Source organism: Mustela nivalis (genome assembly GCF_964662115.1).
Source record: "Mustela nivalis genome assembly, chromosome: 5".
Lineage (NCBI taxonomy): Eukaryota > Metazoa > Chordata > Mammalia > Carnivora > Mustelidae > Mustela > Mustela nivalis.
In genome coordinates, this window is record NC_139024.1 from 119532874 (window position 1) to 119557967 (window position 25094).

General features: G+C 41.2%; 1 protein-coding gene across 1 annotated transcript in view; it reads right to left on the reverse strand.

The window, feature by feature from the left end:
• Positions 1-25094, reverse strand: part of LOC309865787 (endogenous retrovirus group K member 7 Env polyprotein-like) — a 1143634-nt gene that overhangs the window by 798698 nt on the left and 319842 nt on the right. The window lies entirely within an intron of this gene.

Consider the following 25094-nt stretch of genomic DNA (forward strand, 5'->3'; position numbering starts at 1 on the left):
TGGTTTTCACCCAGATGTCTGGTCTGAGATATTAAACTCTGGGCAAACCCGGGGCTTCTACATATACCTGAATACATGCCACATTATCATCCCCAAAGGTCTATTCTGCTGATATCCACTTAGACTCAGGAATATTGGGAAAATCCATCTCAAGTGAGACAAAACAGACAAGGGCCATTATCATCCTCCAGGTCCACCCTCCACTGCCACCATCAATCTCTGCCCAATGGGGAGATTCCTTAAAGCCTGAGAACATAGTGGAATTTTGCAGAAAGTCAGAGGGAAGAAAGCCAAATTTTATTGAGTACCTACTAAGTGCCAGGAACTGGACTACAAAAGTTGTACTTATGACACTTCATTCTCACACATGCAAAGATGAAGGAAGACAGGAGTCCTGCCATCTAGTAACCTTTTATCCAGGACCTTCCCAGAGGAGGGAGGGCTGGAGCTGCAGGGACACAGCACCCCACCCCAGCCCAGCCCCAGCTCCACACAACTCAGGGTAAAAGAGGAACAGGAAGGGGACCTTGGACTTGGACATGACCCAGCATGATTGGGCCAGAAAGCTTATCTCCCCTGAATGCAGCCCCTGGATCCCATGATAGGAGGGGAGGGGAAGGAATGACAAAGTACAGGGAAGGTTTTCCTGAAGGACGCTGGTGGGATACCTGAAGATGATGCAGGAAGAACACCAAACAGCAGGCTTCACTGCCCTCCTCCTGCTCAGCAGGCTCAAATTGCAGCTGCTTTATCCACAAACACTGTTCATTGTCCATGAATGATTTTTCTTGCTTAAAATAAATTATCTTGTTGGAAGTAGAATTAATATTATACTTTCTATTTTCACAGCCATATAATACATCTTATGTTTAGTTGCTTCAAATTCTTTTCAGCAGTTCTAGAAAACATACCATAAAACATGGGCTACAGTAAAATGAAGTATGACTTCATAATGTGCCAGTTGGAGGAAATGATTAAACCCACTTATTACAGACATCAATAAAACAAAGTTTAATTCAGGTTTGGTGGTTGGAGAACTGTCATTTTTTTTTTTAAGATTTTATTTATTTATTTGACAGAGAGAGAGACCACAAGAAAGCAGAGCAGCAGGCAGAGACTAGGAGGAAGCAGGCTCCCTGCAGAGTAGAGAGCCCGATGCCGGGCTTGATCCCAGGACCATGAGATCATGACCTGAGCTAATGGCAGAGGCTTAACCCACTAAGACACCCAGGTGCCCCTACTCTCATTTTCTTTTAGCAAGATCATGTCAAAACAATTTATCACGATCTTCAATGAGATTTTCCTCTGCCAGATCATTTGAAGTAGCCAACACCTTTTTAATTTTAATTTGTTTTTTATTTATTTTCAGCATAACAATATTCATTATTTTTGCACCACATCCAGTCCTCCATGCAATCCTTGCCCTCTCTAATACCCACCTGGTTCCCCCAACCTCCCACCGCCCCCATGCCTTCAAAACCCTCAGATTGTTTTTCAGAGTCCATAGTTTCCCATGGTTCACCTCCCTTTTTAATTCCCCCCAACTCCCTTCTCTCTTACTCCCCATGTCCTCCACGCTATTTGTTATGCTCCACAAATAAGTGAAACCATATGATAATTGACCCTCTCTGCTTGACTGGTTTCACTCAGCATAATCTCTTCCAGTCCCATCCATGTTGCTACAAAAGTTGGGTATTCATCCTTTCTGATGGAGGCATAATACTCCATAGTGTATATGGACCACATCTTCTTTATCCATTCATCCGTTGAAGGGCATCTTGGTTCTTTCCACAGTTTGGTGACCGAAGCCATTGCTGCTATAAACATTGGGGTACAAATGGCCCTTCTTTTCACTACATCTGTATCTTTGGGGTAAATACCCAGGAGTGCAATGGCAGGGTCATAGGGAAGTTCTATTTTTAATTTCTTGAGAAATCCCCACACTGTTCTCCAAAGAGGCTGCACCAACTTGCATTCCCACCAACAGTCTAAGAGGGTTCCCCTTTCTCCACATCCTCTCCAACACATGTTGCTTCCTGTTTTGTTAATTTTGGCCATTCTAACTGATGTAAGGTGATATCTCAATGTGGTTTTAATTTGAATCTCCCTGATGGCTAGGGACGATGAACATTTTTTTCATGTGTCTGATAGCCATTTGTATGTCTTCATTGGAGAAGTGTCTGTTCATATCTTCTGCTTATTTTTTGATATGATTGTCTGTTTTGTGTGTGTTGAGTTTGAGCAGTTCTTTATACATCCTGGATATCAACCTTTTGTCTGTAATGTTATTTGAAAATATCTCCTTTCATTCCGTGGGTTACCTCTTTGTTTTCTTGACTGTTTCCTTTGCTGTGCAGAAGCTTTTGATTTTGGTGAAGTCCCAAAAGTTTATTTTTGCTTTTGTTTCCTTTGCCTTGGAGACATATCTTGAAAGAAGTTGCTGTGGCTGATATCAAAGAGATTACTGCCTATGTTCTCCTCTAGGATTCTGATGGATTCCTGTCTCACGTTGAAGTCTTATCCATTTTGAGATAATCTTTGTGTACAGTGTAAGTGTAAGAGAATGGTCAAGTTTCATTCTTCTACATATAGCTGTCCAGTTTTCCCAGCACCATTTATTGAAGAGACTGTCTTTTTTCGACTGTATATTTTTTCCTATTTTGTCGGAGACTATTTGACCGTAGAGTTGAGGGTCCATATCTGGGCTCTCTACTCTGCTCCACTGGTCTATGTGTCTGTTTTTATGCCAATAGCATGCTGTCTTGGTGATCACAGCTTTATAGTATAGCTTGAAAACAGGTAATGTGATGCCCCCCGTTTTATTTTTGTTTTTCAACATTTCCTTAGCGATTTGGGGTTTCTTCTGGTTCCATAAAAATTTCTGGATTATTTGCTCCAGCTCTTTGAAAAGTACTGGTAGAATTTTGATCGGAATGGCATTAAAAGTATAGATTGCTCTAGGCAGTATAGACATCTTAAAAATGTTTATTCTTCCAATCCAAGAGCATGGAATAGTCTTCCATCTTTTTGTGTCTTCTTCAGTTTCTTTCATGAGTGTTCTCTAGTTCCTCGAGTACAGATCCTTTACCTCTTTGGTTAGGTTTATTCCCAGGGATTTGGGGGAAATTGGAAGGGGAGGTGAACCATGAGAGACTATGGACTCTGAAAAATGATCTGAGGGGTTTGAAGGGGCGGGGGGTGGGAGGTTGGGGGAACCAGCTGGTGGGTATTAGAGAGGGCACGGATTGCATGGAGCACTGGGTGTGGTGCAAAAACAAGGAATACCGTTATGCTGAAAATTAAAAAAAAAAAAGAATAAAGAAAAAAAAAAGAGGAGATGAACATGTCAGATAATATATTAATATACAGAGTATTTAAAATTTATACAAGAATCCCAAAGAGTTATTTATGATTTTATTGTTGGGGTAAATATTTTGATAAATTTGAAAATTGCTCCACTACCCTTTCCCACATACTGTGAGCAGTGCAGGGCCCTCCTCCAACATGCAGCTTAGTTGAGATGTTTGTATCACTCAGTGTCCGGTCAGGAGGCAGAAACCACATCACTCATTTTACCATGGAAAATTTGATATAAAGAATTATTAAGCAAAGCTTTTAACTATGAAAGAAGTAAAAAAAGCTCTATGAAAACCAAAAGTAGGAGATAGAGGAAGCAGACACTACCTCTAAAAACAGAAGACATTTAAAAAAAAATAAAATAAAATAAAAAAAAGAAGAGAGAGAATAAGCCTGACACTGTTTGTTGGGTTGGAGGAGGTCCTCAGGTAGGGTAAGAAGTTCACCAACAAGCCACAGACCAAGCCTGCTGGGCAGTAAAACTCACTAGAGAACTGGCAAGATTCCCTGGGAGGCAGCCTTCTAGAACTGCTACAATGTACAATTGTAGCCTGCTACAATGCCGTATTCATTTACCTAAAGGCAAGAGAAGCTAGGTCTTCTCCAGCCCAGTAGCATCGTAAGATCAAGGGGTGAAAACACTGAGTGGGACATCTGGGTGGCTTGGTGAGTTAAGCATCTGGCTTCGGCTCAAGTCATGATCCCAGGGTCCTGGGAGCAAATCCTGCATAGGGCTCCTTGCTCAGTGGGGAGCCTAGTTTTCCCTCTGCCTGCCACTACCCCTGCTTATGCATGCTCACACTCTCTCTCTCTCTCTGACAAGTAAATAAATAAAATCTCTTTGAAAACATAGCAAAAGAAGAGAAAAGCTTTGTCCCCAGCTATATCTTGCTCCAATCCCCCTGGTGCCCTGTAGGAATTCACAGTGCTGGGACAGTCAAAATCTGACTTGTACATGCTTCCGTGGATGAAAGCAACTAAAAAACAAAGGAGGAATGCCCAGAACACTGGCCTCCTTTGAATATTCTTGGCTAAAAGCGTCATATTCTTACTGGGGCTCAAGTTTCTCATCTAGGGAAATGTTTAAATTTCTAAGAGAAACAGGCACATGTGGTGCTCATGTACTTCATGAACTCCTAGCCACCTTGCCCTTACCACCCGCTGCCCCATATATTATTGTCCTGACAATTAAGGCTACACTTTCCTCCTTTCTTTGTGCTTGAGCTTGGTGTATTAATATGAACCCAATGAAAGTGGGGACAAAGCTTGGCATGAGGCCTTTTGCCACTAGAGTGTCTGGTTCCCAGGCCTCTCCTTTCTCCTATGAAGGAGTCTGGAGTAATCTTTTCATTCACCATCTCAGGGTTTGCTGGCCAAAATCAACAATGCACTAACCTACAAAGGTGTTGCCAAGTGTACCACATGGCAAAAATGAAACATTTATGACATCCAGTATCAACAAGTAGGGCACATACAGTGTAGATTTAAATCAAAAGGCAATGAATTGGTAATGGGCAGATTTCACACTTTTATTTCCTCAACTTCCACATACACCATTTACTCACATTGGAACTTCCATATAACAACACAACAACTCCACATTTTCACCCATCTACAGGACTACACTTACAAGTGAAAAAATTCTCACTCTTTCTCCAAAATGGAATAAACAGGCATTGAATCAGTTGTATTTATTCCTTAAGACCAGCCAAACTCATTTGACTATTCTGTTACCTAGAGATTATATTTGAAATATTATCATGGACAGCTTGCATGAAATCACACTGGTAAGAAGGAGGAAGAAAAAAAATACATAATTAATAGAAATGGCATGATAAGAAAGAAAAAATATACAGAACTACCACAAACCTTTTCCTACTTTTGGTCACAAGCAGGAACTGAGATCTGTGACTTCCTTCTTCCACCTCTGATTCTGAGTATTCTCATCTCTCCCAGAACCACAGCAGGTCAGATTTCTGTATCTTGGAAGTGGACACACATTCATTCCTGAGGGTCTGAGTCATCAAAAGTCTGTCTTTATTGTGTTTCCTGTGGTTTCCATTCACCTTTACAACTTGGCAAGAAGTAGTGAGAAGGACTACATAGATCCTGGAACTGTACTCATGATCAAAGCTTTCTTCAATTCATCTGGGGTCTGAAAATGCTCTTCTTCATTCTCATCTTTATTCTGGTAGCAGTTCTGTTCTCTCCAACTGCTGTTGACTCACAAGGGAACCAAAATTCTCATCTTCCCTGCATCTTCCCTGCAGCACTAGTATTTCACAAATAACAGCTATTTACTAAGGTTCATTAAGATAAGTAACTCTTGGGGCACCTGCATGGCTCAGTTGGTTGGGGTCTGCCATCGGCTCAGGTCATGATCCCAGGGTCGTGGGATCGAGCCCCACATTGGGCTTCCTGCACAGTGGGGACTTGCTTTTCCCTCTCCCTCTGCTCCTCGCCTAACCCATGCTCTCTTAAAAAAAAAAAAAATTGAGTAGGTCTAATCCATCCCAAAATAGAAAAGATATACAATAGAATATTACACTCCACTCCTCTTAAAGTCCATCAGTCATACATTTCTTCAGAAATGTTTAGATAGACAACATCTCTAGTCAGAGTGCACGTTCCCTAAAATAAAGCTGGTGACTCACTTATAGCCTCTGGGTTCATCTGCACAACACAAACTGCATAAAATAAACACCATTTAATTCTTCAGAGTAATTCAGACCTCATCTCATTTCATGTCAAAACAACACAAAGATTCCATAAAATAATTTTCATGACCAAAAGAAATATGACTTCCAGTAGCAAAATTCAGTCTATCCCATATAAGCTCAAACACTCAACATTTATCTTCTGATACCTCAGCATAGGCATGAACTAATTATTCTCATAACTACATCGCAGCAGTCTACACCCAGAAGAGAAGGGCAAAACACCAGGTCTTCCAGGACTAACTTCAGAGGCTATAACCCCAGGGATTCTGCAGCTCTGGGAAGAGCCACCATGAGGAATCTGAAAACCATTGGGACCCTATGGGGACATAGCTTCAGGGGCTGAGGGGAATAATGGAGATTCAGCCCCTGGAAGAGCAACATCAACAATACAACCTGAACTGAACCCCTGCTCTGAAAGGCTCACAGGCTTCTCTGAAGAAGAAGGTGGGTTGTTAAGGAATACAGGGGTCTGTACAGGCCCACCCACCCCAGAGCAGATGGTCAGGGACACATCTCCTGACCTCAACATGAAGTATGGAAAGAGAGTCCAAGAGGAGGACACTAGTGGGAAAGAGGAAAGGTGGGAGCCATCAGTCATGTCGTAGAATGAGACATCCCCTTCCTTCAGGTCCAGGAAAACATCTACCATGTGGGGAATTGGCACAAGGAGTTCTGAATTACAGGGAGAGAACGGAATTTATTTGTATACATTCCCACAACCCAGAAGCCCTTTTCTGGGGATTCCTTGTACCAGCCCTTCCTCTCCACATCTCTCCTACAGAACTCCAGCACCCACTCACTTCTGTTTCTATTCCTGAACTTCACTACCCAGTAACAGCACCCTGATTGATGCCCTCCTGACTTAAGATGCAACACTGTTTTTCTGGGTCCTTAATTGTATATTTCCAGGTCACAGAAGACTTTTCATCATAAACACCAAGCGTTGGATGTGCAGACCCTGGATCCAGAGTGACAGACACTTCAGAGAGAATTGCCAAGCATTTGAGGTCTCCCCTTGCCCTATAACAAGGCACACATCAACCACCCCTACCTCAAGACACCTAGATGCATGTGGGCAGGGTTAAGTCTCCTGATATTAGAATCTTGTGACTCAAGCACACATTCCACCAACCAGGAGAAGTAACTAAAGACTGATCCCGGAGGACAAGTCTGGACTCCAACACTGAAGGGTATCTCTTTAGCATCTGATATCATCCACAGCCACCAACCCACCTATGTGACTTTCACCACCCAATTTGAACCCACCACCACTGATGGGGCCAAAATCTGTGTCACCACAGCAAGCTGAGGAGAGGTGAGCCACCCCTGAGCAGCAGTAGGAGGACATAGAAAGAACTCAAAGTAACTCACAAGGCAGGAACATCTCCTTCCACCAATCTACAAAAGAACCACATGTTTCTTGTTAAGGCTTTGACAAGTCTGAACACATTGGGGTCTATATCTAGTCTTCTGAAGAACACTGATGCAAGAGTTACAAGGAAATATCTTTTGGAAACATTCCCTGATGCATTTATTTCTCACACACACACACACACACACACACACACACACACACACACACAGCCATCATGCTACAGCCTTCCCATTAAAGCCAAGCCATAAAGCTTAACACCACTGAGAGGTGTGTAACAACCTGAGAAGAAGAATCTATGCCCAGATTTCACTCAAATTATGTTTTCTAAATCCTTAGCCACATATCCATCATCAAAGCTAGGTTTTCTTGAAACAAATGGGGGAGATCAAAATACAAGTACACAAGGCATACTTCAAAACACATACCTTAAAACACTGGCACCTGCAACAGTCAGTTAAACATCTGCTCCTGACTTGAGTTCAGGTCATAATCTGAGGGGTTGGATTCAGCCCCCCTATCAGGCACCAGATTCAGCATAGAATCTTCTTGAGATACTCAGCCCTCCACCTGTTACAATGCATCTCAATAAATAAACAAATAATAAAGTCTTCTTTTAAAAATTTTATTTACTTGAGAGAGAGACAAAGATAGTGAGAGACAACAAGAGCAGGGAGGAGAGAGAGAAGCAGTGTCCCCACTGTGCAGGGAGCCCAATGTGAGGTTTGATCCAAGGACCCTAAGGTCATGACTTGAGCCAAAGGCAGCTGATTAAGAAACTGAGCCACCCCTGAGCCCCTAAAATCTTTTTTTTTTTAACAACAACAACAAAAAAAGCCAAACCATGGAGGAGCCAAGATGTCCTTCAACAAAAATAAACAAGTCAGGAAATGACAGATGCTGGCGAGGATGCGGAGAAAGGGGAACCCTCCTACACTGTTGGTGGGAATGCAAGCTGGTGCAGCCACTCTGGAAAACAGCATGGAGGTTCCTCAAAATGTTGAAAATAGAACTGCCCTATGACCCAGCAATTGCACTATTGGGTATTTACCCTAAAGATACAAACGTAGTGATCCAAAGGGGCACGTGCACCCGAATGTTTATAGCAGCAATGTCCACAATAGCCAAACTATGGAAAGAACCTAGATGTCCATCAACAGATGAATGGATCAAGAAGACGTGGTATATATACACAATGGAATACTATGCAGCCATCAAAAGAAATGAAATCTTGCCATTTGCGACAACATGGATGGAACTAGAGCGTATCATGCTTAGTGAAATAAGTCAAGCAGAGAAAGACAACTATCATATGATCTCCCTGATATGAGGAAGTGGTGATGCAACATGGGGGCTTAAGTGGGTAGGAGAAGAATCAATGAAACAAGATGGGATTGTGAGGGAAACAAACCATAAGTGACTCTTAATCTCACAAAACAAACTGAGGGTTGCTGGGGGGAGGGGGTTTGGGAGAAGGGGGTGGGATTATGGACATTGGGGAGGGTATGTGCTTTGGTGAGTGCTGTGAAGTGTGTAAACCTGGTGATTCACAGACCTGTAGCCCTGGGGATAAAAATATATGTTTATAAAAAATTAAAAATTAAAAAAAAAAGATGTCCTTCAACAAATGAATATATAAAAAAAGATGAGGTTCATATATACAATGGAACATTATTCAGCCATCAGAAAGGATGAATACCCCCCATTTTCATTGTCCTGGATGGAACTGGAGGGGATTAGGCTAAGTGAAATAAGTCAAGCAGACAAAGATCACATGGTTTCACGCATATGTGCAACATAAGGAATAGCATAGAAAACATTAGGGGAAGGAAGAGAAAACTGAAGGGGGGGAATAAGAGAGGGAGAAAAAACTACGAGAAACTATGAACTCCAAGAAACCATCTGAAGATTTCAGAAGGGTGGGGGTGAGAGGATGGGGCAGCCTGGTGATAGGTATTAAGGAAGGGATGTGTTGTGATGAGCACTGGCTGTTAAATGCAAATAATGAATCATGGAACACTAAACTAATGATGTACTGTATGATGACTAACATAATAAGTATTTTGGGAATGCAAGTTGATGCAGCCTCTTTGGAGAACAGTGTGGAGATTCCTCAGGAAATTAAAAATAGAACTTCCCTATGACCCTGCCATTGCACTCCTGGGTATTTACCCCAAAGATGCAGATGTAATGAATTGAAGGGCCATCTGTACCCCAATGTTTATAGCAGCAATGGCCACGGTCGCCAAACTGTGGAAAGAACCAAGATGCCCTTCAGCGGACGAATGGATAAGGAAGATGTGGTCCATATACACTACAGATTATTGTGCCTCCATCAGAAAGGATGAATACCCAACTTTTGTCGCAACATGGATGGGACTGGAGGAGATTATTCTGAGTGAAATAAGTCAAGCAGAGATAGTCAAGTATCATATGGTTTCACTTATTTGTGGAGCATAGCAAATAGCATGGTGGACATGATCATAAATAGAAACAGCCAAAAAGGAAAAGCACATATTACACAGGTTCAAAGGGCCAAGATTCCTAACCTACCCCAGTGCTAAAGGAACCTCTGGATAATTTTTCATTGCTTTAGGATTCCCCAGACCACACTCCTGTCCCCACACCATTGGAAAATCAAGATGATCTCATTATCAGAAGCAAATTTGGTTATGTGATTTTTTTTAAACAGCTGAAAACAAGTATAAGTCCTCTCAGAAATCTCTCAAACAGGTATCAAGAGTTTATTACTTTTCATACACGCAAATAACATGCACACCTTCTTGTATACTGCCCACTAAAACAATCACAGCTGTGATTTGGGGTCTCACTTCTACCACTCTTATCTGCCCATGATCTCCACAAAGGAATCTTTGGCTCTCCACTTTCCTTTTCAACTCCTCTTTTTCCTAACACATTTTTTCTTTCCTGATTTGAACTCCACTTTTCCCTACTAAAGATTTTTAACTCTTGTAGTTTTCTCCTTTTGCATCTTCACACTTTGCTTCCAATAAGCTCAAACAAGTTAAGCCCATTGGGTAAGAGCAATATTCTCCTAAAAGGAAAGATAATGGTTATGAACAATTATCAGTAGCTGTTTTTAAAAACACATACATATCAGGTATCATAATATTAAATATTTAATATATAATATATATTTATAATATAACATGATTATAACATATATAAGTGATTGCTCTTCTTATGCAACAATATACAAAAAATATTGTATAAAATTGCAGGTGGTTCACAGACCCCACCCCCAGGAATCCATAAATATCCTGGTGGTTCTGCCACCAGGTTCTGCCATCAGATTCAGATCACCTGCTCTAAAGTATTTAATTTCTCAACACCTAAGGAGGCTTAAAGGAAGAAACCCAGTTCCAACAGGGAGTCAGAACATGAGGAAGCAAAATAAAGACCAACATGCCAGAGGTCTAGTAAGAAACAGGAAAATCAAAGTCAGAGACAAAAAAAAAAAAAAAAAAAAGGTAGGAATTTCAGGGGAAAGTGGATTCAGAACCAAGAATCCACCTAGGAAGACCTGAGTCCTAATTAGGCAATCTTGGTTTCTGAAATCCTCTACACACAACAGTTTCTGATTTATAAAGTCACTATCCTGTTCCAGACTCCCCTTAAAAATGACCTCTTTTTTGTCAATGCACCAAATAAAGTATGAATTGAGCAGTGGGTTCAGAGGGTGTTGGTAACCCTAACAGTGACCTGCAGCAGAGAATGGGTCAGAATGGAGGCAGATCTGTATTCCCAAGGAAAATCCTTACAGTGTTAAGAAGAAAAAGACAAAAGTGACAAGGGGAGCATGGATACCAACCCCATCCTGGTGTAGGGTCTGTGACATAAAAGGTGGCTGAATTAATCCTGGGGACATAAGGTAACAGGAAACTCAGTAGCTTACCTGCATATAGATGTGCCTTCCTCCAGACTGAAAGGAACACATCCTGTTCAGACCTCAATCAGAACAAGTCTGCTCAGCATTTGTCTACTGACATTTGCCTGCCCTCTGGGCTACAGGTGACACTAACTGCAGAGTGGGGAGAGGATGGACAGGAAATGACCTCCTGCCATGTGCTGACATACACTGTATAAAAAATTACAGGGGGTTATTACTGGGATAGATACAAGATGGTGGGGAAGTAGGAGGAGGCGCCATTTCAACCTGTACCCTAAAGTGAGCTGAATACCTACCAAAGAACTCCGATCACCCACGAAATCAGCCTGAGATCAGAATTATACATGTCTGGATCTCTACAGGGGCAGAAGACACCAGTGGGCAGGTGGGAATGTCGGACTGATACCAGAAGATAAACAAAAGGGGGAGGGAGCCACCAGAGGTGACCGATTGGAAAGTACTACCCCAATACGAGAGCGCCCTGCATCTGGGGACCAACATAAACTTGGAGACTGGTAGAAAGCACTCAAAAAGAGCAAAAAATTGTGAGGGGGGAATTGTGGGAATTGGGGCAGCTAGGGACAGGGGCTTAAGTCCCCGGACCCAGGAAGCCTCCCCTGGCGCTGAGCCAGAGAGAGTATGGTGGAGAAACCAGGTCTTGGTCCCTGAGCCACCAACACACCCAAGAACACATAGGGTCTGGCTCCTGTGAGGGGCTGGGAGCCTCTCCAGATGGCAGAAAGCCGAGCTGTGCTAACAGAGCCTGAGATGCACGCACACCTTACCTTCCCCTGAGAGAGGTTTATGAAGGCCCAGCCTGGTGCTCTCTGACTCATGCCCTGCTATCAGAGCCTGAAATGCGCAAGCGACCCTCACCCTCCCCTGAGAGAGGGGACCCAGAGAGACCAGGCACTCCCAGCCCAGGCCAGCAGGAAAATCTCAGCCTGCAATCGCTGCCTGGAACCTCTCTGGCAGCCGTCTGGAGCTGCCCAGAGAGCCACCACTGCCATAGTTTTGGGTACAAGCAGAAGATCCTGCATCCCCAGGGATATGATTTTAAACCTGCTCTGCTAGCGGCCAAGGGGGAATTTATTTGGGCTCTGCAGCTTCCACAGGGGAACAGACTGAGGCTTCTCTCTGAGAGGGAGGTCAGGGTGCAGTTTGCTTTCCTCTAAACCTACCAAAACCATCAAAAGTAGTCAAGGTGAGAGAAAAAAAAAGTGAACAAACATAAAAACCTCCAGAGAACAAAAGCCTGAAAAAACCGGTTTCCTCAGAGCCCACCCCCTTGAGGGGAGCAGGAGGATTTAACTCAGGGAACATCATTGACTGAAAACCAATGTGGCAGGCCCCTCCCCCAGAAAACCAACAGGTTAAGAAAAAAAAAAAAAAAAAAGATGACAAGAGAACAACAACCACTACTTCATAGGAAAACTTTTATTATTAACTCGTTCCCTCTATTAAGGTTCATTTTTTTAATATAGATAATTTCTTAACCTATTTACCATCACAGTGAGATGTCCAGTACATCACATTCCATAATAATCTTCTAACCTGAAATTTTTGATACATACACCCATGCTTTCTTTTGCATTTCTATTTTTTTAATTTTATTTTTAAATTTTAGTTTAGTCTACTTTATTCCTTTTCTATTTTTATTTTATAATATTCATGTAGAGTTGAACTTCAAGATAATCCCCTTTCCCCAGTCAATGCTACCACTATAGGTAAACCAATTTTTAATCCCCCTTTATCTTAGGAAAGTTGAATCCTTTAACAAAGATATCAAGATACATCCAGGAAGAATCAAAACAACCTGCCTCGCCCACACTGAGAATTTATTACGCCTCTCCCATCTTTTTCTTCTGCTAGTGTTTCTGTGTTTTTGTGTTTGTCCTGATAGTATATAAATCTTATACCTGGACGAGGTTCTTCCTTTATTTATATCTATATATATTTTTTTCTCCTGTCATGTACTTTTAAAAGTATTTTTGTTTGTCTGTTTTTGTTTCTATACTTCATAAATCTTACCTTGGGGCCCATTTGGGCTGAACCTTCTCTTTCATCTTCCCTTTCTTTTCTGTTTGTATGTCTCTCTCTTTCCCTATTTTTTCTTTTTTCTCTTGTTTGGGTGAGGAATCCTGATTGCTCAGAAGCATTCCAGGGTGCACCTTGATGGCACCACGGTGGATACATCCAGCTACATCTGTTCAGTCATCTCTCACCAAAATGACTAGGAGGATGAATGCCCAACAGAAGAAAAATACAGAGGATGGACCTTCTGCAACAGAGCTAATAGCTATCAACATAGACAATATGTCAGAAAGAGAATTCAGGCTAACAATTATCCAGGCAATAGCTAGGTTGGAGAAAGACAAGGATGACCAAATGGAATTGATTCGGGAAGAACTGAAAGTGATGAGGGATGATGTTCACAATGTTAGGGCAGAACTAAAAGCTACTAGGAATGAGGATCACAATGCTCTCAATGAGTTCCAATCTAATCTAAACTCTCTCAAAGCTAGGGTAACTGAGACAGAAGAAAGAATTAGTGATCTGGAGGACAAACAGATAGAAAGAAAGGATCAGGAGGAAGCCTGGAACAAACAGCTTAGAAACCACAAAAACAGAATCAGGGAAATAAATGATGCCATGAAACGTTCCAACGTCAGAATTATTGGAATCCCTGAAGAGGAGGAGAAAGAAAGAAGTCTAGAAGATATAGTGGAACAAGTCCTTCATGAAAATTGTCCCAGTCTCACGAATGGAACCAGTGTTTATGTACCAGAGGCCGAACGGTCTCCACCCAAGATGATAGATTCCAAAAAAACATCAAGGCACCTTGTAGACAAATTGAGGACTCATAATTGTAATACAATCTCTTGAAAGCTGCTAGGACAAAGAGAGGCTCCTTACTTACAAAGGAAAACCTGTCAGAATAACGTCATACCTGTCCACAGAGACCTGGCAAGCCAGAAAGGGCTAACAAGATATATTCAGGACACTAAATGAGAAGAACATGCAGCCAAGAATACTTTATCCAGCAAGACTGACATTCAAAATGGATGGAGAGATAAAGAGTTTCCAAGACTGGCAAGGCTTAAAAGACTATGCAACCGCCAAGCCAACACTACAGGAAATATTAAGGGGGGTAGTATAAAAGAGGAAAAATCCCAAGAATAACATTGAACAGAAATATAGAGACAATCTACAGAAAGAAAGACTTCAAAGGTAACACGATGTCAATAAAAACGTATCTATCAATTATCACTCTCAATGTAAATGGCCTAAATACGCCCATAAAAGGACACAGGGTTGCAGATTGGATAAAATGACAGGACCCATCCATATGATGTCTACAAGAGAACCATTTTGAACCTAAAGATACACCCAGACTGAAAGTGAAGGGATGGAGAAGCATCTATCATGCCAATGGGCCTCAAAAGAAGGCCGGTGTAGTGATTCTCATATCAGATAAATTAGATTTTAAACTAAAGACTGTAGTCAGAGATCCAGAAGGACACTACATAATCCTTAAAGGGACCATCCACCAAGATGATCTAACATTGTAAATATCTATGCCCCTAATATGGGAGCAGCCAATTACTTAAGAAAACTGTTAATCAAGATAAAGAGTCATATTGATATGAATACATTAATAGTAAGAGATCTTAACATAAAACTCTCAGAAATACACAGATCATTGAAGCAGAAAATCAATAAAGAAACAAGAGCATTGAATGACACATTGGACCAGATAGACCTCAGAGATATATACAGAACATTCCACCTTAAAGCAACAGAATACTCATTCTTCTAAAGTGCACATGGGACCTTCTCCAGAATAGACCACATGCTGGGTCACAAATCAGGTCTCAGCTGATTCCAAAAGACAGAGATTATTCCGTGCATATTTTCAGATCACAAAGCTTTGAAACTGGAGTTCAATCACAAGGAAAAGTTCCGAAGGAACTCAAACACCTGGAAGCTAAAGACCACCTTACATAAGAATGCTTGGATCAAGTAGGAGATCAAAGAAGAACTGAAACAATTCATGGAAACCAATGAGAATGAAGACACTTTGGTCCAAAACCTATGGGATACAGCCAAGGCGGTCCTAAGGGGGAAATACATAGCCATCCAAGCTTCCCTCAAAAAAAAGGAAAAATCCATTTGTATGTCTTCATTGGAGAAGTGTCTGTTCATATTTTCTGCCTATTGTTTGATATGATTGTTTTGTGTGTGTTGAATTTGAGGAGTTCTTTATAGATCCTAGATATCAACCTATTGTCTGTACTGTTATTTGAAAAATATCTTCTCCCATTCCGTGAGTTGCCTCTTTGTTTTGTTGACTGCTTCCTTTGCTGTGCAGAAGCTTTTGATTTTGATGAAATCCCAAAAGTTTATTTTCGCTTTTGTTTCCTTTGCTTTTGGAGACATATCTTAAAAGAAGTTGCTGTGGCTGATATCGAAAAGATTACTGCATATTTTCTCTTCTAAGATTCTGATGGATTCCTGTCTCACATTGAGGTCTTTTATCCATTTTGAGTTTATCTTTGTGTACAGTGTAAGAGAATGGTCGAGTTTCATTCTTCTACATATAGCTGCCCCGTTTTCTCAGCACTATTTATTGAAGAGACTGTCTTTTTACATTGTATATTTTTTCCTGTTTTGTCAAAGATTATTTGCCCATAGAGTTGAGGTTCCATATCTGGGCTCTCTACTCTGTTCCACTGGTCTATGTGTCTGTGTTTATGCCTGTATTGCTATCTTGGTGATCCGTGCTTTGTAGTAAAGCTTGAAATCAGGTAATGTGATGCCCCCCATTTTATTTTTGAATTTTCAACATTTCCTTAGCGATTTGGGGTCTCTTCTGGTTCGATACAAATTTCGGGATTATTTGCTCCAGCTCTTTGGAGAATACTGGTGGAATTTTGATCAGAATGCCATTAACAGTATAGATTGCTCTAGGCAGTATAGACATTTTAACAATGTTTATACTTCAGATCCAAGACATGGAATGGTCTTCCATCTTTTTGTGTCTTTTTCAATTTCTTTGAGTGTTCTGTAGTTCTTTGAATACAGATCCTTTACCTCACTTCTCCAATGAGGACATACAAATGGCTATCAGACACATGAAAAAATGTTCATCATCACTAGCCATAAGGGAGATTCATATTAAAACCAAACTGAGATATAACCTTACACCATTTAGAATGGCCAAATTTGGCAAGACAGGAAACAACATGTGTTGGAGGGGCTGTGGAGAAAGGGGAACTCTCTGACATTGTTGGTGGGAATGCAAGTTGGTGCAGCCTCTTTGAGAACAGTGTGGGGATTCCTCAAGAAATTAAAAATAGAACTTCCCTATGATCCTGCAATTGCACTACTGGGTACTTATCCCAAAGATACAGATGTAATAAAAAGAAGGGCCATCTGTACCCCAATGTTTATAGCAGCAATGGCCACGGTCGCCAAACTATGGAAAGAACCAAGATGCCCTTCAACGGATGAATGGATAAGGAAGATGTGGTCCATATACACTATGGAGAATTATGCCTCAATCAGAATGGATGAATACCCGACTCTGTAGCAACATGGACGGGACTGGAAGAGATTATGCTGAGTGAAATAAGTCAAGCAGAAAGGGTCAATTATCATATGGTTTCACTTATTTGTGGAGCATAACAAATAGCATGGAGGACATGGGGAGATAGAGAGGAGAAGGGAGTTGGGGAATTTTGAAGGGGAGGTGAACCATGAGAGACTATGGACTCTGAAAAACAATCTGAGGGTTTTGAAGGGGCAGGGGTTGGGAGGTCGGGGTACCAGGTGGTGGGTATTAGAAAGGGCATGGATTGCATGGAACACTGGGTGTGGTGCAAAAATAATGAGTACTGTTATGCTGAAAATTAAAAAAAATATAATAAATTTTAAAAAAAAGAAAAATCAAGAATACACCAGCTATCTCTAAACCTTAAAGAACTGGAGAACCAACAATAAATCAAACCAACTCCACACATAATAAGGGAAATAATCAAGATTAGAGCAGAGATCAATGAGGTAGAAACCAGAGATACAGTAGCACGTATTAATGAAACTAGAAGCTGGGTTTTTGAAAGAATCAATAAGATTGATAAACCATTGGCCACACTAATCCAAAAGAAAAGAGAGAAAGCGGCTATAAACATTGAGGTACAGATGACCCTTCTTTTCACAACATCTGTATCTTTGGGGTAAATACCCAGTAGTGCAATTGCAGGATCATAGGGAAGTTCTATTTTTAATTTCTTGAGGAATCTCCACACTGTTCTCCAAAGTGGCTACACCAACTTGCACTCCCACCAACAGTGTAAGAGGGTTCCCCTTTCTCCACACCCCCTCCAACACATGTCGTTTCCTGTCTTACTAATTCTGTCCAATCTAACTGGTGTAAGGTGGTATCTCATGTTGTTTTAATTTGAAACTCCCTGATGGCTAGTGATGATGAACATATTTTCATATGTCTGATATCCATTTGTATGTCTTGACTGGAGAAGTGTCTGTTCATATCTTCTTCCCATTTTTTTATATGATTATCTGTTTTATGTGTGTTGAGTTTGAGGAGTTCTTTATAGATCCTGGATATCAACCTTTTGTCTGTACTGTCATTTGTGAATATCTTCTCCCATTCCGTGGGTTGCCTCTTGGTTTTGTTGACTGTTTCATTTGCTGTGCAGAAGCTTTTGATCTTGAGGAAGTCCCAAAAGTTCATCTTCGCTTTTGTTTCCTTTGCCTTTGGAGACATATCTTGAAAGAAGTTGCTGTGGCTGATATCAAAGAGATTACTGCCTATGTTCTCCTCCAGGATTCTGATGGATTCCTGTCTCACATTGAGGTCTTTTATCCATTTTGAGTTTATCTTTGTGTATGGTGTAAGAGAATGGTCGAGTTTCATTCTTCTACATATAGCTGTCCAGTTTTCCCAGCACCATTTATTGAAGAGATTGTCTTTTTCCACTGTATATTTTTCCTGTTTTTTTGAAGATTAATTGACCATAGAGTTGAGGGTCCTATGTGGGCGCTCTACTCTGTTCCACTGGTCTATGTGTCTGCTTTTGTGCCAGTAGCATGCTGTCTTGGGGATCACTGCTTTGTAGTGATCATGTGGTTTTATCAAATGGTTTTATCATATGGTTTCACTTATTTGTGGAGCATAACAAATAGCATGGAGGGCATGGGGACTTGTAGTTAAGATTGAAATCAGGTAACGGGATGTCCCCAATTTTATTTTTGTTTTTCAACATTTCCTTAGCGATTCGGGGTCTCTCTGATTCCATACAGATTTCTGGATTATTTGCTCCAGCTCTTTGACAAATACTGGTGGAATTTTGATCAGAATGGCATTAAAAGTATAGATTGCTCTAGGCAGTATCGACATTTTAACAATGTTTATTCTTCCGATCCAAGAGCATGGAATCGTCTTCCATCCTTTTGTGTCTTCTTCAATTTCTTTCATAAGTGTTCTGTAGTTCCTCGAGTATAGATCTTTACCTCTTTGGTTAGGCTTATTCCCAGATATCTTATGGTTCTTGGTGCTGTAGTAAATGGAATCAATTCTCTAATTTTCCTTTCTGTATTTTCATTGTTAGTGTATAAGAAAGTCCCTGATTTTTGTACATTGACTTTGTATCCTGACATGTTGCTGAATTGCTGTATGAGTTCTAGTAGTTTGGGTGTGGAGTCTTTTGGGTTTTCCATATAAACAATCATGTCATCTGCAAAGAGAGAGAGTTTTAATTCTTCCTTGTCAATTTGGATACCATTTATTTCTATTTGTTGTCTGATGGCTGTTGCTAGGACTTCTAATACTATGTTGAACGAGAGTGGTGAGAGTGGGCATCTTTGTCGTGTTCCTGATCTCAACAGGAAGGCTGCAAGCTTTTTCCCATTGAGGATGATATTTACTGAGGATCTTTCATAGATCGATTTTATGAAATAAAACTGTGGAAAGAAACAAGATGTCCTTCAACGGACGAATGGATAAGGAAGATGTGGTCCATATACACTATGAAGTATTATGCCTCCATCAGAAAGGATGAATACCCAACTTTTGTTGCAACATGGATGGAACTGGAAGAGATTATGCTGAGTGAAATAAGTCAAGCAGAGAGAGTCAATTATCTTATGGTTTCACTTATTTGTGGAGCATAACAAATAACACGGAGGACATGTGGAAATTGAGAGGAGAAGGAAGTTGAGGGAAATTGGAAGGGAGATGAACCAGGAGAGCCTATGGACTCTGAAAAACATCCTGAGGGTTTTGAAGGTGTGGGGGTGGGAGGTTGGGGGAGCCAGGTGGTGGGTATTATGGAGGGCACACATTTCATGGAGCACTTGGTGTGGTGCAGAAACAAGAATTCTGTTATGCTGAAAAGAAATAAAAATTTTAAAAAAAGAATATTGTGGCTTTATACAGAATTACACACAGAGTGTCAAAAGTATGTTGTTTATCAGTAAGCTGTCAGCAATATTATGGCAATAATGCAGGCTTACAGTCCTTTGACCTGTCTTCCTTTTAACGTATACCCCTGATCTCTTCTTAGTACCCTGGTATCACACGTACAAAAGTGAATCCAGTCTTATTAGGAAGGTACTCCATCCACATCTCATCCAGTCCATGACTCTACAGAGTGTCAGTTACAGTAACTACCTTTTATCCTAATAGTGATGCTCTGCATCTTTAGAGTTTTTCTTTATTGTTAGAGCTGAAGAAAATCCCCTTGCTAGAGGATCCATTCATACAGTGGTGTGAAGGTGCTTTGGGTGTTCATATTGCTGCTGAGAACAGTATTGTTTTTTTTTTTAGTTTGTTTTGGTTTGGCTTCAGAGGGAGGAAACATGGAGGCAGTGAGAGACAGAGGGAGAGAGAGGATCCTAAGCTGGCTCCACACCCACCATGGAGCCAACACAGGACTCGATCTCACAGCCTGGAACATCATGACCTGGGTTAAAATCAAGAGTCAGATGCTTAACCAACTGAGCAATCCAGGTGCCCTACATCTTGATGTTGGGGACAATTCCATGTTAAAAACCTGTTAAACCCTTAGGGCCTGCCTTGGCCTGCTTAGCCAGTGACTCCATGTTGCCTAGGTAGCCATTTTGTTGTTTAATAAATGCCTCAGCAGTTACTGATATCGGTTCCAGGTAACCGTTGCTAAAACACACACCTGAAATAAGGCCAGACAGGTAAAAGACATCCAGTCAGCCAAAGGCACATACATAGAGGTCTGCGGTTGTGCCCTATAAAAACTAGTCTATAAGGCTCTCTGCTTGGCAGGGGGCCTGCTTCCTCCTCTCTCTCTGACTGCGTCTCTGCCTAATTGTGATCTCTGTCTGTCAAATAAATAAATAAAATCTTAAAAAAAAAAAACTAGCCTATAAGACCAAAAGGGGTAGCTCTTTTTGGAGGTGGCCCTGGCCAGTCATTCTGACTTCTAATGCTTGGCATAGAATAAAGCTTTATGTAACTTTTACTTTGTCTTAGTCTCATTCCCCTGGACGGTCAGTCTAACTTCTAATGCATGACATAGAATAAGGCTTTGCATAACTTTCACTTTGTCTCAGTCTCATTCCTTTGATAACAGGCCATCACTTGATAGTTATGATCAGTCATTAATTGTTGCTAAAGGAGGTTTGGATTGGTTGGATTAACAATACCTGATGTGAAATTGGAAACTTGTGTTTATGAACACTAATATAGTGATTGTGTGTGGTGGATGGTGACTTAGTTTATGGAAATATAGGGAAGGGAAAGCTGTGTTGCACAATGTGTGACCCAAGGATTTAGAGAATATGGAGTCATTCTACTGTTGACACCAAACATATTGAGCAAAAACTGTTAAATTCATTATGTATGATATAAGTCACCTCCTCTTCTTTCATGGATTATAGAATTTGCATTTTGGGGAGGGAGGCAAGATGGCAGAAGTGTAGTGGACTTCGTTTTATCTGGTCCCCTGAATTTAGGTATATAACTATCAAATCATTCTGAACACCTATGACTTCAAACTGAGATGTAAGGAAAGAATTGCTGGAATTCTACAAACCAAAAAATGACCACTATTTGCCAAGTAGAAGGTCGGGAGAATCTGAAGGGATATCTCAGAAGATAATCAGTGGAGGGAGGGAGCCTCTGTAAATTGGCTACTAGAAAGTGATATAGCCCCAAAGCCCAATATTAGAACCATTATAAATCTGCTCCAATGAGAGACACCCCTGCCTGAAAAGTGCTCAGGTTGTGAAGCAGGGCAGAATCCTAGGTATTACAGTGTGGTCTTAGAATATCCACAGTCACAGAAAGAACAGGGGTGCATGAGCAGACAGAGTTCCTAAGCATTGGAATGAAGAAAGCTGTGAGGGTCAGCAAACCTGGGAGAGGGCCCTTAACTCAGTTCGCCATAAACCATGAACTGCTGCATGATCCGGTGACAGCTTTCCTGCAGGCACCCTGCAAAGGAGAGAAAGGTGACAGCCCTGTAACTTCCTCCAGCAGGGATGGCGCGGGAGTGTGCACAATTGGGAAACCCCTCAGAGTGTAGGGGTACTACAAAGGACAGAAAACTTGTATCCATATGCCTTCCCCAGGAAGGACAGCATGGAGGAGTGCCTCACTGGGTGACAACTCTCTTTGCGGGGGACCCTACAAAGGACAGAAATTCAGGGAGATTTTGCATTTTGCTAATAGGATCCGAGCAAACATAGACCACAGGAGTCTTTAGACTTTGGCACACACAAAAGTGAAGATTACTTATCCCTGAGGGTTTAGTGAAGAGAGGGGACTGCCATGTCTTGGCACCAGGACTCAAGATCAGGCAAGGCCTTATTTGTTTTCATCCTCGAGAGAGATGCAGAACACCTATGGGGAACAAAAGCCACATAGAGCAATCAGTAGCAGTTCAGCCCAAGTCAGGGCCCCTGGCAATGGGCTGTTCAACTCCTCCCAGGCAAAGGCACCTGAGATTCAGGGCAGCAGGCCCCTTTGCCAGAAGACCAGATGAAACAACAAGGAACACCAAGTTTACAGAGCACACTAGAGGACTGAAAAACTCTAGGACTGAAGGAAAGTAATATAGAGAATTTAAGGGTTTTTTTCTCATGATTTGTTTATCTTTTACTTAAAAATTTTCCTTTTCTTATTTCTTTTATTTCATTTTCAATTAGTTTCTTACTTTACTGACTCTTTGTTTTTGTCATTTTTCTTTTTTAAAGGCAGACTGCCATGTGCAGAGCCTCATTTGGGTATATTTCAGGGTCTGGGAAGCTTAACTCCCCTATGTTCTCCTACAAATGGACATGGAGAGCTTGTTTGGAGGTTCTAGGAGGAGAGCGCAGCTACTCGTATACCCTTGACCCAAGAATAATCCTCTCCTCTATCGGGGAAGGTCATCCTCTTCAACCAAGTGCGCAACTTCTGGAAGGATGTACATGGAGTGGTGAGGGAGTTAGGGGACACCCTCCTAGCCAGCCATATTAGCCGTATCAACCCTGGCGAACAATGGGGTGACAGATGCCGCAGCCAGATCACCCTCACATCCTTTAAGTCTTTTTAAATGAACATATAATGTATTATTTGTTTCAGGAGTACAGGCTTGTGATTCATAAGTCTTATACAATTCACATCACTCACAATAGCACATACCCTCTCCACTGTCTATCACCCAGCTATCTTATCCCTCCCAGCCTCCACCACTCCAGGAACCCTCAGTTTTTCCTGAGATTTAAAGTCTTTTATGGCTTGTCTCCCTCACTGGTTTCACCCCATTTCATTTCATTTCATTTCATTTCATTTCATTTCATTTTTTCCTCATATCACCCATGATCATCTGCCTTGTCTCTCAAATTCCACACATCAGCGAGATAACATAATTGTCTTTCTCTGATTAACTTATATCTCTTTGCATAATACCCCCTACTTCCAGCCATGTCATTGCAACTGGCAAGATTTCTTTTTTTTTTTAATTGACTATGTAATATTCTAGTGTGTGTGTGTGTGCCTGTGTGCCTGTGTGTGCGTGTATAGATAGATAGGTAGATATAGATATAGATGACATAGATATAGATATATCAATCCCATCTTCTTTATCCATTCATCTGTTGATGGGCATCTAGGCCCTTTCCATAATTTGATATTGTGGACATTGCTGCTATAAACTTCGGGGTGCACATGCCCCTTTGGATAACTACGTTTGTATCTTTGGGGCAAATACCCAGTAGTGCAATTGCTGGGTCAAAGGGTAACTCTATTTTGAACTTTTTGAGAAACCTCTATACTATTAGCCAGAGTGGCTGCACCAGCTTGCATTCCCACCAATAGGGTAGGAGGATTACCCTTTTTCTACATCCTTGCCAACATCTGTCAACTCCTAAATTATTAATTTTAGCCATTTTTGACTGGTATGAAGTGGTATCTCATTGTGGTTTTGAATTGTATTTCCTTGAGGCCAAGGGATGTTGAGCATTTCCTCATGTGTTTTTTGGCCATAGAATGACTTCTTTGTACTTCCTTCACCTCCTTGGTTGTTTTTTTTGCAAGGTATCTTATGGTTTTTGGTGCTACTGTAAATGGAATCAATTCCTGAAATTCTCTTTCGACAGTTACATTGTTAGTGTATAGGAAAGCAACTGATTTTTCTGCATTGATTTTGAATCCTGTAATATTACTGAATAGCTGTATGAGATCTAGTAATTTGGGAATAGAGCCTTTTGGGTTTTCCATATAAAGTATTAAAGTATCATGTCATCTGTGAAGAGAGAAAGTTTGACTTCTTCTTTGCCCATTTCAATACATTTTCTTTCTTTTTGTTGTCTGATTGCTGAGGCTAGGACTTCTAGTACTATGTTGAACAACAGTGGGGATAGTGGACATCCTTCTTGTTTTCCTGATCTTACGGGAAGGATCTCGGGTTTTCCATTTGAGAATGATACTCTTTATGGGCTTTTCATAAACGGTTTTTGCAAAATTGAGGAATGTTTCCTCTATCCTCATACTCAGAAGAGTTTCAGGCAGGAAAGGATGCTGTATTTTGTCAAATGCTTTTTCTGCACCAATTCAGAGAACCATATGGTTCTTCCCTCTCCTCTAATTAACATGTTCTATCACTTAGATTTGCCAATGTTGAACCACACTTGCATCCCAGGGATAAATCCCTCTTGGTCCTGATGGATAATCTCTTTTTATTTTTTTTAGCATAACAGTATTCATTAACTTTTCACCACACCCAGGCTCCATGCAATCCGTGCCCTCTATAATACCCATCACCTGGTACCCCAACCTCCCATCCCCACCACTTCAAACCCCTCAGATTGTTTTTCAGAGTCCATAGTCTCTCATGATTCACCTCCCCTTCTAATATCCCCCAAATCCCTGTTCTGAGCCAGCCAAAATCTCTCCAATGGAATCACAAGCTCTCTACTTTCTTTATTATCTCTTCCTCTCTTCCCTACCAGCTTTCCTTTCCCTAATTTGCTCCTTACCTTTCTGTGGTAAACAATTCTCATTCCTCTAGATGTGTCCTTCTACAAAGTTCACACGTTGCCCCTAATAAACCCAAACAAGGTGGAGCCCATCAGGCAAGTGCAATATTCTCCTAAAAGAAATGACAATACTTGGGAACAATCATTAGTGGCTGTTTTTTGAAATCTATACATATCATCTATCATAATGTTATATATTAAACATACACTATAGATTACA